We start from the raw sequence: 13,175 nt of genomic DNA on the forward strand, positions 1-13,175 counted from the left end.
ATTATTATTATTATACGTAAATAATTACAATATTCATTAATTGATCTCAATGTTTTATTATTAAATAAATGTATGATGACCGTTTAATACGAATAATAATATTTTACAAACAAATTATAATAAAATGAATATTAATCAAAAAATAAAAGGAAAAACAAAAATTACTTATCTTCGTGTCGAACGTAATGAATAATAATTGATTAACGAAGAAATGAAATATGACGTAGGTAAAAAAGTGGTACAACGTTTATAATACCGGAGAAACTTTAGAGTAGGTTTACACGATTACTACTGCTCTTTGCAGCTTTTGCGATGAAACGCTGAACTGGTTTCTCTTTCTCTCTCTCTCTCTCTCTCTCTCTCTCTCTCACTCTTTCTATTTCTTTCTGCTTCTCTGAGTTTTTTTCCAAGCGGTTGAATATTTTTCATGCGCAATATATTTCATACTCGATACATTTTAACCGCTTCTTTCACAAACGTCTCTCTCTTTCGAGGTGCATTGATTTTAACGTGAAATCTCGTTCGAACGCATCGCTTAACAACGAGCTTTTCCTCTTATTCGTTCTACGACGAATGTATATACACATATACCCAAATCATATTTATGTAGGTATCCGTCGGAATACGTTGAAAATGAAATTATAATTTGTTACCAACGCTCGTCGCTATTTCTACAAAATAATGATACGACTGAGATGATATCGTCGCAGTATAAAAGGCTCTCGTGATATTATTATTTCTGCCGATCAGATATAACAGTAATAAAAGACAAAAATAATTTTTCAAATTAATCGTATCACCGAGCTTCGTTGAAAGGTATTGAAATGATTTTACGTTGCATATGATCATTATATGATTATATAGATCATTATAATGACCATTTGCAAACCGATCGAAAACATTTCGATAATCATAAACACGTGTAATGTGATATTTTAAACAACAAAATACAAATAAATAGCAAGAGTAAAAGCAATAAAAGTATTGATACCATTTGTTTGAATTTTCCCCTATCAAAAGTTACAAAGAAATAGTATACGAAGATACAGAGATACAGAAAAGAAGATAGAATAATATGAAACTTTTACTAGAAAGAGGTTGCTCGTAAACGAATTTTTTGTTTTCTTTCTTTCTTTCTTTCTTTCTCTCTTGCTTTCTCTCTTGCTTTCTCTTAGTCCTGTGTGATTGGAGAAGGAAAGATCGTTGAAACTAAGCTCCCTACAGGGATTGCAATTTCTTTTAAAATAGGTTCAAGCGTGGCTTTGATTCTGAATTCAATAGGCTAAATTTCATGATTATAAAAAAATAAAAAAAAAACAAGTAAAATAACATTGAAAATAAGATTAGACAGTCTGTAGTTTATAAGCAAAATAGTCAAAGAAAAATAAAAAAATAAAAACATAAAGGGATGCATAAGCTAGTTTTATTTCAATATATCGATTGTTTTTTATACACCATTATTATTTATTAACACATGTGCGGAGAACGGTTGACGAGATATCTCGACTCTCATGTAAAATAAAATATTTACAAAATAAAATATACCTTACCATTGGGTACGATTAATAAGAAAATATCTCGTCTGCAATGTATTAACATCTCTTTTCTTCGTTTATTGTCTTAACAAGCAGTTTTTTTTTTTTTTTAATAATCATTGACATGCATTATAATACCTATAAATAAATAATAATAAGTATTCATGAAAAATTTCAATAAAATTTCGAATTCTCTTTCAATATTCTGAAGATTAAAAATATTTTTCGGAGAGTTATTCTAAACGAAACTCGTATAACATGTTTTAATAAAACTTAATGTATACCTATTTATTTATGTACCTATCTACGTAAACGGGTTACGATCTTATTAAATTCTTTTCATTGAAGATGGTAAGTACGTACGTACTAGTGAAAGAGAGATAATCTCAACTCATAGAATTTTATTCGTTTATTCAAACACAAATGTTATAACCTAATCATTCATAAATCCCCTTTGTCTTCAGAAACATATCCCAGTACGTTTGTGGCTATATTAATAAAATTGAATTTCACGTTTGAATGTTCTAAAGAACACTTTGCTAGATAGAAACGATATACATTTCGATTTATAACTAAATATGTCTATGCATGCTCATTCACGTTTATCAAATTGATAGCAATGACATGAAAGAGAATAGGAGAAATTAGTAATCCATCACTATTATGTAAATTACACTACAAATTATACTACAAATTACAATGTTTAATGACAATACATGTATCGTGTTTCCCTCTGCTGATTCTCCGATTAGAAGCTTTACATTTGCAAATTATGTTGACTTCATAAACTTAATTCTATTACTGCTAATTAACACACGTATAAATTTCCACTCACGCGTATGCACGGTGTCCCAACAGTCGCTTTACCGAATTGAAAAATTGTTAATTATTTATTACCAAATACATGGAGTAATGATATCGTAAAAGTTATAACCTTTTTTTTTCAATAACATTATAATTATAAATTCATATCTTAAAATGAAAAATAAAATATTGATATATATATTTCAATAAAGCGAATTATATGACAACCTGCATTTAATGAAAATAGGTTTTTTTTTATCATAGGTACTGTACTTAAAATAATTAGTTTTAAATAAACGAAAATTAAATATTTTTATATTTCTATACTCATCGTAGGGGTGCCCCTATCTTTGGTTTGCTGTGGCTCACAATCAGTCCTATACACACGTCTTTAAGTCAACGAATTACCTTATACCGCCATCTGTTAGAATCATATCGAACTAACAGAGATAATCATAACTCTTTGTTAATAAACAAATAATATTGCGATTATAAATTAAGATATAAACTATCCTATCTTTCAAGTTGGATGAAACTGCATACAGTGTGCAAAATTTGATTAAAATCGGTTCAGTAGTTTAGAAGTCCATTGCAGACAAACAACGTGACACGTAATTTATATATATTTACATATTATTTATATCATATATATAAATATTCAAAAATATCGTTCATAAATCATGATAATTCTTTTTTATTAAAGGTATCATAAAATTTGATTAAAAATTGATTAACAATAAATCATTTTAAGACTGAATGATAAAGCATATTAGAAAATACATTAAGTAAATCGGTTCAAAATTTTCATCTTTTTCTATCTTTTTATTTGCTTTGAATATACAGGAGATTAATATAGCCTTCTCGTTTCTCCTCTCTCATAAGTTCCTCTTTCCGTTCCTCTCTCTCTCTCTCTTCTTCCGTTCTTACTTCCATCATTTCTTCTCTGATAATCCCGTACAACCTGTCGCGTTGCATAATCAAACAAAGTAACTCATATAATCGTTGCTAGCTTTTCTACTAAAGTATATATATATATATATATTAATAATTTCTTTGCACTGTGCGTTTTAATGCATTCTTAACAATCATGAAGATGAAAATGAAAATGTAAAAAAAATAATAACTAACGATTTTACTCGTTTCTTTTACCACTTTTCTCTTGATTTCTTCCCCTTCCCCTTCCCCTTCCTCTCCTCATGAACAAAGAAAATCAATATAAAAAAGAACACGTTAATAAAAACAAACATATACTATTGAATCATTATTGAAATTATTTATCGATAAACCTATATAAATATGGAGAAAAATATATTCTACATTTAAGAATGTACATTATGCTATAAAAACGAACGCGTGGACGACTTAGCGAAGTTTTCAATGAAGACAATGGCACCTGGCTGCGAGCCATACGATAGTAGTATACGTTACCGAGTTGATCGTTCATAGTTACGATGTATGGCACATTAAAATGAGAAAGAAAAAGATATACCTACGTATAACTATTAAATTAATACACACACGTGAGAACGTATACGTACCTACATATATAATATATTTATATATAATGGTGTAACCCAGTAAAAGAAATACTTTTTTTCCGATGGTGTGTGTTTCATACTTTATTAAGTTTCTCTTAAATGCGTTTCATTGTAACGTCAATTATAAACTAGATCGATTTAAATGATCCAAATATTATAACTTACGAAGATAATGATGAGATTAATGATATCGAATAAATTGATCGATTAAACGAATGATAATAATAATAATAATAATAATTGTTAATATTCATTGTTTTAATATGATATACTATTGTTACAATAAGAATACAACGATTTTAATATATTCGATAATATCTTTTAGAAACGAAGAAGATTTCCCGTTGGTTGTCATAGCCAAAAATAAAATTAATTATTATTCTCGGAATCGCCTTGATACGCCATTAAACTTTGCGAGGAAGGGTGAAGTAGTATTAACAGCACGCGGGTATACTAGTTTTGTTAATAGAGCGTTCCACGACATACGCGCCGGATTGACCCAATTCTTATTAAATTCCTGGCACCCAAATCGACTCTGGCTCAACGTTTCGTCTGCTTGTACAAACGTCTTCTTTCTATCCTATATTCGTATGATTCTTTTTAAAAAAGAAAAAAACAGAAAAATAATTCATTATCTCTTTCTTTTATCCATCCTATCTTTGTTTCTCTTATAATCATTTCATTACGTTTATCTTTCATTGTTCTACATTCCGTACTAACCAAATATCGAGATAAATCATTGTCCTAGATACGAAATAAGAGACTATTGTCTAGATTATTATTATTATTATTGTTATTATATAATGTTTTAAGATTGTTAATTAAAATTTATTAAAAAAAAAAAAATGTAATATTATCATATTTTAAATTGAATTAAATTCTGACAATACGAGTTGATACACACAAACGAGTTAGTTCTCTTATTTAAACAAATACGTTACTCTACGTTAATTCATACACAATTACTCCTAGAAGCAACTCACTTAATCTAATATCAGTTCGAACGTTGAAAACTACTCGTAAAGATTCCTTCGTTTCCCATTAAAGCACATCGAAATTACTCGTCATTAAATTCCAAGCTACGGAGACGCGTGAACAACGACAAGCGAAGCAGAACGATCGAGCGACGTGCTGGTTAATTGTTGGATCGATTCATTAAAAGAGTGAGAGAGAAAGAGAGAGAGAGGGAGAGAGAGAGAGAGAGAGAGAAAGAGAAGGGGTGCTTCTATACGATCGAATGTAGTCAATTATGTTCTAGGTTGAAAAAGATTTATCCCTTTTTTTTTGTTCAAGTTCTGTTTTAACTCTCTTTCTCTTTATCTTTCTCTTTATCTTTATCTATATCCAATCTTTTTATTTTTTATACATTATTTCTTTCTTTTTTTAAATTTAGTTCGTTGGTGGCTGATCGAACGCAAGGTAAATTACACCGAGAATGGCCTTTGTTCTCTAATGACACGATTTCTCCCTCTCTTTCATCCATGCTTCTCTCTCTCTCTCTCTCTCTCTCTCTCTCTCTCTCTCTCTCTAATCATGAAGTCCAACGTAATACGAGTTAAATGCTCGCACAATGTCTCTCGCCTCTATTCCCATGCTTTACGAGGCTTCCATTGAAAACGTTGATCAGTGTTTATAGGAAGGACAGAGTTACTTCGTAGGAGAAGTCATTGTGAAATTTAACGTTACCTTGAAATAGGTATACAGCTTGGAACGACGTCGGAGAGAAAAGAAAATGAAGAAAAAAAAAAAAACAAACTGATCTGACTCGAAAAGGGCGTGGATTACGATGCCCTTCTCCTCTCCTCTTTCTTTTTCTTTTCTTTTTTATTTTTCGTAAAATTTCCCTTCTGAAGTTAACAGTCCTATGGTAGTTGGAATTTCAAATTGGTAGGTGTAAAGAAATGATAAGCAGTAAAATGGAAATAAAAAAATTTATCGACGAAAACTCGTTCCATAAAAATTGCGTTTTTTTTTGTTTTTTTTTTTTTGTTGAATCACTTAAGTCCGATTGAAAGCACAAACATTTTTAACGATATAAATGCACATTTTTAAGGGATGACAAAAACAATTGAATTCATTTATTCACACCAATATTTGGATTTGTATGATAATAGTTTTAACCGAAGTGAATTTAATGTATTCCATATGTAAACGAAAAAAAGGTTCTAAGATAAATAAAAAAAAAGTATTTACGAATAATCATAAAGATGACATGGTGATTGGAAATTTTTAAAATAATATTATTTACGTATAGCACAGTGGTAGTAATCAGTGATAAAACGTAGTATTGATCAGACGCGTATATTTGACTCGCAATAGTTGAGCAACCGTAGTCGTTTTTGTAGAATATTTAATTCACTGTATTTTATAATGAAATAATAATTAGCATAATCGGATCTTTTAATAAAAAAAGAAAAAAAAAAAAAAGAAATGTATAATCTTAAGCGTCTCTTTTTACGATATTTTTATATCATTTTTAGGAGTCTTCAAATGCTAATGGCTCGTATATATATTTCCGCTTATTCTATCCCTAGGAAAAAGATTTCAATTTTATAGACAGAGAAAAATGAAGCACATTCGAGGAATGAAGTAGAAGGAAAATGCGAAGAAATATTGGGAAACACTGTGGTAAAGGAAAATACTTGGGTGAAATACAATAAAGGACTTATAAAGATAGACTATACGTGGAAAACAGTGAAACTGTACGAGAAAATGTTGGAGAAAAAGGGAGAAAGAAAATAAAGGAAAATGAAAGAGTGAAAGGAATAAAAGAAAAATGAGAGAAAATAAGGGGGAAACATAACACGGCACAGTAGCAAAATCGGATGATAGAATTTTTAAAGTATCGATGGAAAACTCGAATGACGACCGTTTCAAAGAATCGATGTATTCGTTGCATGATACATGAGAGAAAAAATAAAAATAAAAATAAAAATAAAAAATAAAAAATAAAAAAACACAAAAGTAAAACGAAAGAAAACGAAAATATATGCAAAAAACAAAAACAAAAAAAAACAAATAAACAAAAAGATAAATAAAACGATGGAAAAGAAGAAAGATTTGCTGACCGGGTCGAATTAACGAGAAACGAGGGAAAACAATGAACGTGCGCGCGAATAAAACGTCAGATGAAAAACAAAAAAAAGAAACAAAAAAAACGACCGGTGCTGAGCGAAGTGGTTGAAAAAGTGAAGTGAAAGGGAAGAAGAAAAGAAGTCTTAAAAAGGAGGAAAAGAAGAAGAAAAAAAAACACAAACGAATGGCATGAAGAACTTTACCGTAATAAATGAAACGAAACGTTCAGAAGAGGGAATAAAGAATGGAATTAAAGAGGGAAAAAAATTAAAAAGTAAAAAAAAAAAAAAAAAGATGAAAAAAAATTAAGAATACAAGAAGGAAAAGTAGAAGAAGAAAAAGAAGAAGAGAAAGGGAATACAATAAGATAAATTCATCCGCGTGTGCCAGAATTCAAAAAGAAAACCGTTCTTCGATGAAATATTATCGAGAAAAGGAAAAGCAATTGCAGTAAATAGTAGCGTGGAAAGTAAAAAAAAAAAAACATGGAACAGAGTGGCAATGAAAATAAGTGCTTACAAGCTAGCTAGGTAGAGTTATAAGGAAGGGCTTTGGAAAAGCGTTTGAAACGATGCTGCCGTTAAGAGTAAAAATTGTTGGAAGAAAATAAAAGTAAAACATAATGTGAAAAAAGTATTAGATAGACAGACGACTCGTTGATAGCATGATGCAACGAAAGAAAAAACAAAAAAGATAAATATAAATAAGATTAGCCAATTACGTAGTCTAATACTATAAATTACGTGTCACGTTGTTTGTTCGCAATGGACTCCTAAACTACTGAACCGATTTTAATCAAATTTTGCACACTGTGTGCAGTTTCATTCAACTTGAAAAATAGGATAGTTTATATCTTAATTTATAATCGCAATATTATTTGTTTATTAACAAAGAGTTATGATTATCTCTGTTAGTTCGATAAGATTCTAACAGATGACGGTATAAGGTAATTCGTTGACTTAAAGACGTGTGTATCGGACTGATTGTAAGCCACAGCAACACGTGGCGGGGCACTCCCAGTTTTGTATATTTCTTTCAACGAAAATAACAAATTCTCAGTAAGTGTAAATTTGATGAAAAGTACATCCTATCTTCGAACGATTATCGCTTAAATTTTTTAATAATCCTCCGAAACCGTTTATAAAAGTACTAAATTTTACGAATAAAGGTGCAGCCCTAGGTGCAGCTCGGTAAAGTAGAGAAAAGTAAAAGAATAGTAACGGACGAGCAGCCATATACCTTCAATAGATTTAACGGAACGAAGAGAGAAATAAAATTACGGCGACGTCTGAATTTTATAACTCTCTTTCGAACCGTACCTTTATATCCCAGTATCGGCTAGCTAACGGAAAATTTGCGATGGAAAATTACATTGTATTAAATTCCATTTATTTCCTTTATTCATATTTTTTTTTTTCATTCTTTCTTTTTTTTCCTCTTTAACTTCCTCCCCCTAAACCCCTTTCCAGTCCACTCCTACTACCTCTTTCCCTTTTCAACGAGGGTACAGGTCGATTACTTCCATAAAAATCGTTACACTTTAAACGAAAGGGTTTGAGAGAGAAAGAGAGAAAAAAAGAAGGAAAATGAACAGAAGCAATTTTCTCTCGTTCCAATATATATTGTAAACTATTCAAGTTAACGTTAGAAAATGTAAACTGAATGTTTTGAAAGTTTTTCTTTAATCTTCTGCCTTTGTTTTCTTTTCTTTATAGAGAGTTGGAATATTTTTTTTCCTTTTTTAAAGAGAAAAAGAAAGAGAGAGAGAGAGAGAGAGAAACGTAGGAAAACAAAATAGCATAAGAATTTACAACGGATTTCGAAGCTGACGTTACGTCGGATGTCGAGATATCAAGGTTCGATTCTTTTTCGAAGAAGTCAGGTTTCTTTCGCAAAACAAGTCGTACGTGGATTCCTTGGGAAAGTCGTTAAACTGGATGGATGAAGGTTTCGTTTACGGTTTCGAAAGCACCGCTGGGAATCCGATAAGTTCGAAACACGATGTGGATGGGGTTCAAGGTGGCTTCCTTCTCTCTCTTTCTCATTCGTCAGGAAATTCGAGTATAGTAAAGCCTGTTCGATAAACGTTCTGGACGATTCCGATTCCCCGTTTGCCTAGATCTTTCACGGTAGAGCAAGTTTGGTTCGTTCGTTCTCCTTTAAAGAGGATGGAACGATCGACGTGAGATCGTCGAAACAACGAATCCAATTACGGTTAAGGGCTTTTAAGTTTCACCAATTCCTAGAGAATTTCTTTTTCTTGTGGTCAGTTCGCAACGACGACGTTCTCGAAAATTTCCTCGATCGTAAATCTTTGATTCGTACGAGTAATCGAGCTTGAATTAACAGATTAACTGAACTGTCTTTAGAAAGTAAGAACAAGAAAGAGAAAGAAAGAGAGAGAGAGATAATATGAAAAAAAGTAATTTCGATTTGCATTGATACCTCATTTTTACAATTAATACATACTTATACAAAAAAGAAAAGGAATATAACGAATAACAAATAGTTACATATTAATTTTTTATTTCTATAACCAATAAAATTGATATTTTGTGATAATAAAATCACTGACTCTTTGGTGTTTATTCACAATTCGTGTTAACTTAAAATTATGATGCATGTCCGGTAAAATGTTATTTCAATTATCAATAAAAGCTCTTTTTTATACAAGGATATTTGAAACAAATATCAAAAACTTTGTAGAATATGTTTTCATTTATAATCAATATTTTCCTTCCGCAAACAATAATATTTTGAAATAGCAGTTATCCAACGATATGTTATTTCAAATTGAAAACGATACCTATGAGAATTTCGATGACGAGAAAGGACCGTTTATATCTGACCGTATCAATGTTGATCCAGCCTAGGTGCAAATATTCGCAAATATTCACGGATTTTGTCACAATATTGCCATAAAAGTGGTAAAAAATGAGAGAGAGAGAAAGAGAAAGAATAAAAGTATACATTGTAACCAAATATCGTGTATTCGAATTTAATCCGATTTCCATCATCACCAATTTTCGTAAAATTTTCTTCAACAAACTCAAGAAAACACAAAAAATAAACTTGATCGTTAATGTCAAAGAGAACATTAATGAAAATGATTAAAAAGAAAAAAGAGAAAGAGAAAAATACGATAATACGTTTAAACGATGATATTAGTTAATCTAAAGCATACAAAAATTCGGATTATGGCAATGAATCGTTGTTGATCGATATTGTTCATTCGAGAAGAAGACAAAAGATAAAAATCTATAAAAAAAAAAGAGTATGTAAATAAATGAAACGTGCTGCGGTTTGTACACGCAAGTAAAGTTTTTGTGATTTCCTCATAGATTCGTAGAAAATTCCTGCCACGATCGTACGTAAAAGAAAGAACACATAGTACTGGTTGACTGAAAATAAAGAGATTGATTTGAATACTGTGTGAATATGTTAAAACGATTGTCATTGAAGTAGCGTACTGTTAAAAAACAAATTAAGGGATGGACTATGTTTCGCGTGGAATTACATACGTACGGGTTTTATTTTCGTTTGAAATTTTACCAACGCCATTTGGTAATGACTTCAGACTGGCGGTATGCTTGGGAAAAAGCCATGTTTACTCGTTGAAAGAAGAATGAAACGAAATAAAAGGAAAAAAACTACGTGAAAAAAACTCAAGCGGAAAATTTTCTCTTGCGTTTATATGTTATGTCAGATTTGACAAGACTTGTGAGTAATATTAAAGGTATTCTTTGAAAAAAAAAAAAAGTCAACGATTTTGTAATATTTCAAAACTAAACCAAAAACTATTCTAAAAATCCTATGAAATGTTGTTAGGTTATCGTAATGAACCCTTAGGCTGTAACAAAACTGAATAAAATCAAACAAAGGAATATGTTATTATATAATTCATGTGCGCAATCAATGTGAAAATAAATTTTCGTTTCTCGAATAAACGAAATTGGCTTGACGATACATTGAATTATACGCAAAATGTAAACGTTTGTGATATTTACATTAGAATGAATTTGAAAGAAAAGTTTCATAACAGTACTGAATGAAACTATTACGTACGCAAAGGAAATTAACAATCGTGTTTTACCTAGACTGCTTAAAATTTCAACTACTTTGTTTATTAAACTGTAACGATTTTGCGTTTCTCATGAGAAATATGGCTATGTGTAAATATAATTAAAATGAGAATGTACAATCCGATTCACGTGGTTGTGTATATGTACACAATATACATGCGTATGTGCGTGTTAGAAAGAAAGAAAAATGGATAGAGAGAGAGAGAGAGAGAGAGAGAGAGACATCCAATTTAATAATCGATTTAAACTAATGAAAAAATTTGAGCGTTTATGATTAGCACCTATTTTTTATTCAGACAAAAAAATGTTATATACCCCATTACAAGCTAAGCATTATTTAATATAATATTAAACATGTCGGTGCTATATTTTTCCTTTTCGGTTTTTCTTGAATACGTTCCCGTCCTTTTTCGTTGAAAAAAAGCCATGATCTCGCATATACATATATTTTAATTATTTTGTCGCGAAAAAGTAGACGGTTTGTTGGAATGCGTGAAGAAGATAATACAATCAGAGAAGAACAATAAATACAAAGAGAGACACATACACATGCACATAAATATATTTTATATTATACCTGACAACGTTAGTTTTTATCTTCAAGAAATAATGGAAGTTAGTTTCCTTTAATTAACCATTGCTAATAGGACATCTCTATATGTCATCTTTAATTAAAACAATTTAAATACGTAGAGGAATATCTCTTTGTAATAAGTAATAAACAAAAAGTATTTAATAATCGCAGCAATTTTATTTTCCGCGATAATTGATTACCCATAGATAATTAATTAATCACGAAAGAACCTTTTCCTTACAATGAATTTTCATAATGCAAGCTGTGCTTACATTACCAAGATGAATGATGAGATTGTCAGTCTCTTTGAATGCTAAAAACACAACAACAAAAATAGAGAAAAAAAAGATTTGAATTGATTCAACTTTAGATAACAACTTTCTGTCACCGATCCATTAGAATCATCTCGCCAAAAAAAAATCACCAACAATCATCTTTCCTTTTATTTTATTTTTTTTTATCTTTTTTTCTTACTTTTCCTTTATCCCTCGCTCTTATTGTTACTTAGATCGATCTTTCATATCAAAATTCCGTTTACGTTCAGAATAAGAATCTAACCAAAGTACACTTTCTTTTTCTTTCGCTTGACATTCGTTTATTATTCTATGACACGTATCTCAATAAAATATACAGAAACCAGTAGGATGATCTCGTAGAATGGTTGAATATGACACTTAATGCGAAAGCTAGAAAGTTACTTTTTTATCTTTCTTTTTTTCTTTCTTTCTTTTTACTTTACTCTCTTTCTTTCGAGTACATCTCGCCGATTAATCCTAGTCAAGGAAAGAAAGAAAAAGAAAAAAAAAGAAGAGAAAGAGAGAAAAAAGAAATGCAAGTTAAGGGTGTAAGAAAAAGAAGCAGAAGCAGAAGCAGAAGAAGAAGTAGAAAAAGAAAAAGGAAAAAAAATTTAAAAAAAAAAAAAAAAAAAAAAGAGGAGATGGAAAGAGACAGTGTTAAATCGCTTTAAATTGCTATGAATTACCTTACGCTTTAGTCGTTCAACCAACGCCCCTATCTTTCCGTTAACTCACCTTTCATCACCAACCCTTTTCCCTTCACCCTTGTCTTATCGTACTTCGTAGCAACATCCATTTTAGTTATAATTCTGAACCTTCGTTGGATTTAACAACAAAGTTTCGTATGCTTGCGAAAGAAAATACAAAATGCGAAAAGAAGCATTAAATGTTGATAATCATATTTTAAGTAAGACGTTTCGGAATACACGTCAGCTATAATTATCGATTGATGAAAATTTAAATAAAAAATCGTAAATGTTTTGTTATTTATCTTTTTTTATTTTTTTCTGTCTTATTTTTTTTTTTTTTTTTTGACGCAAAAACAATGAAATCGTTGTATTACAATTATAATTTTTAATGTTATTTATTGTATACAATAATATACATTTATATTAATTTAGGAATATTATTATATTAATTCACTATTTTGTGTATTTCATTAGGGATATTCTATGATGCAGGATTAGCATCATTAAGACGTGAATTATTTCGGTTTGGCTTCAATATTAGGATCTAAAGTTTCCTAAAGCTCAGCTTGTAATTTCTCTAAG

At 30.2% G+C, this 13,175-nt stretch overlaps 1 protein-coding gene and 1 long non-coding RNA gene across 8 annotated transcripts in view; one reads left to right on the forward strand and one right to left on the reverse strand.

Annotated features, from left to right (window-relative positions):
* LOC149032212 (uncharacterized) overlaps window positions 1-13,175 on the reverse strand; it is a 226,892-nt gene that overhangs the window by 95,387 nt on the left and 118,330 nt on the right. The gene's annotated exons all lie outside the window — the stretch shown is intronic.
* Window positions 1-13,175, forward strand: part of Neto (Neuropilin and tolloid-like) — a 118,702-nt gene that overhangs the window by 23,617 nt on the left and 81,910 nt on the right. The window lies entirely within an intron of this gene.

Source organism: Polistes dominula, unplaced genomic scaffold (genome assembly GCF_049000335.1).
Source record: "Polistes dominula isolate Pdom_NZ unplaced genomic scaffold, Pdom_raw_medaka contig_33, whole genome shotgun sequence".
Classification (NCBI taxonomy): Eukaryota; Metazoa; Arthropoda; class Insecta; order Hymenoptera; family Vespidae; genus Polistes; species Polistes dominula.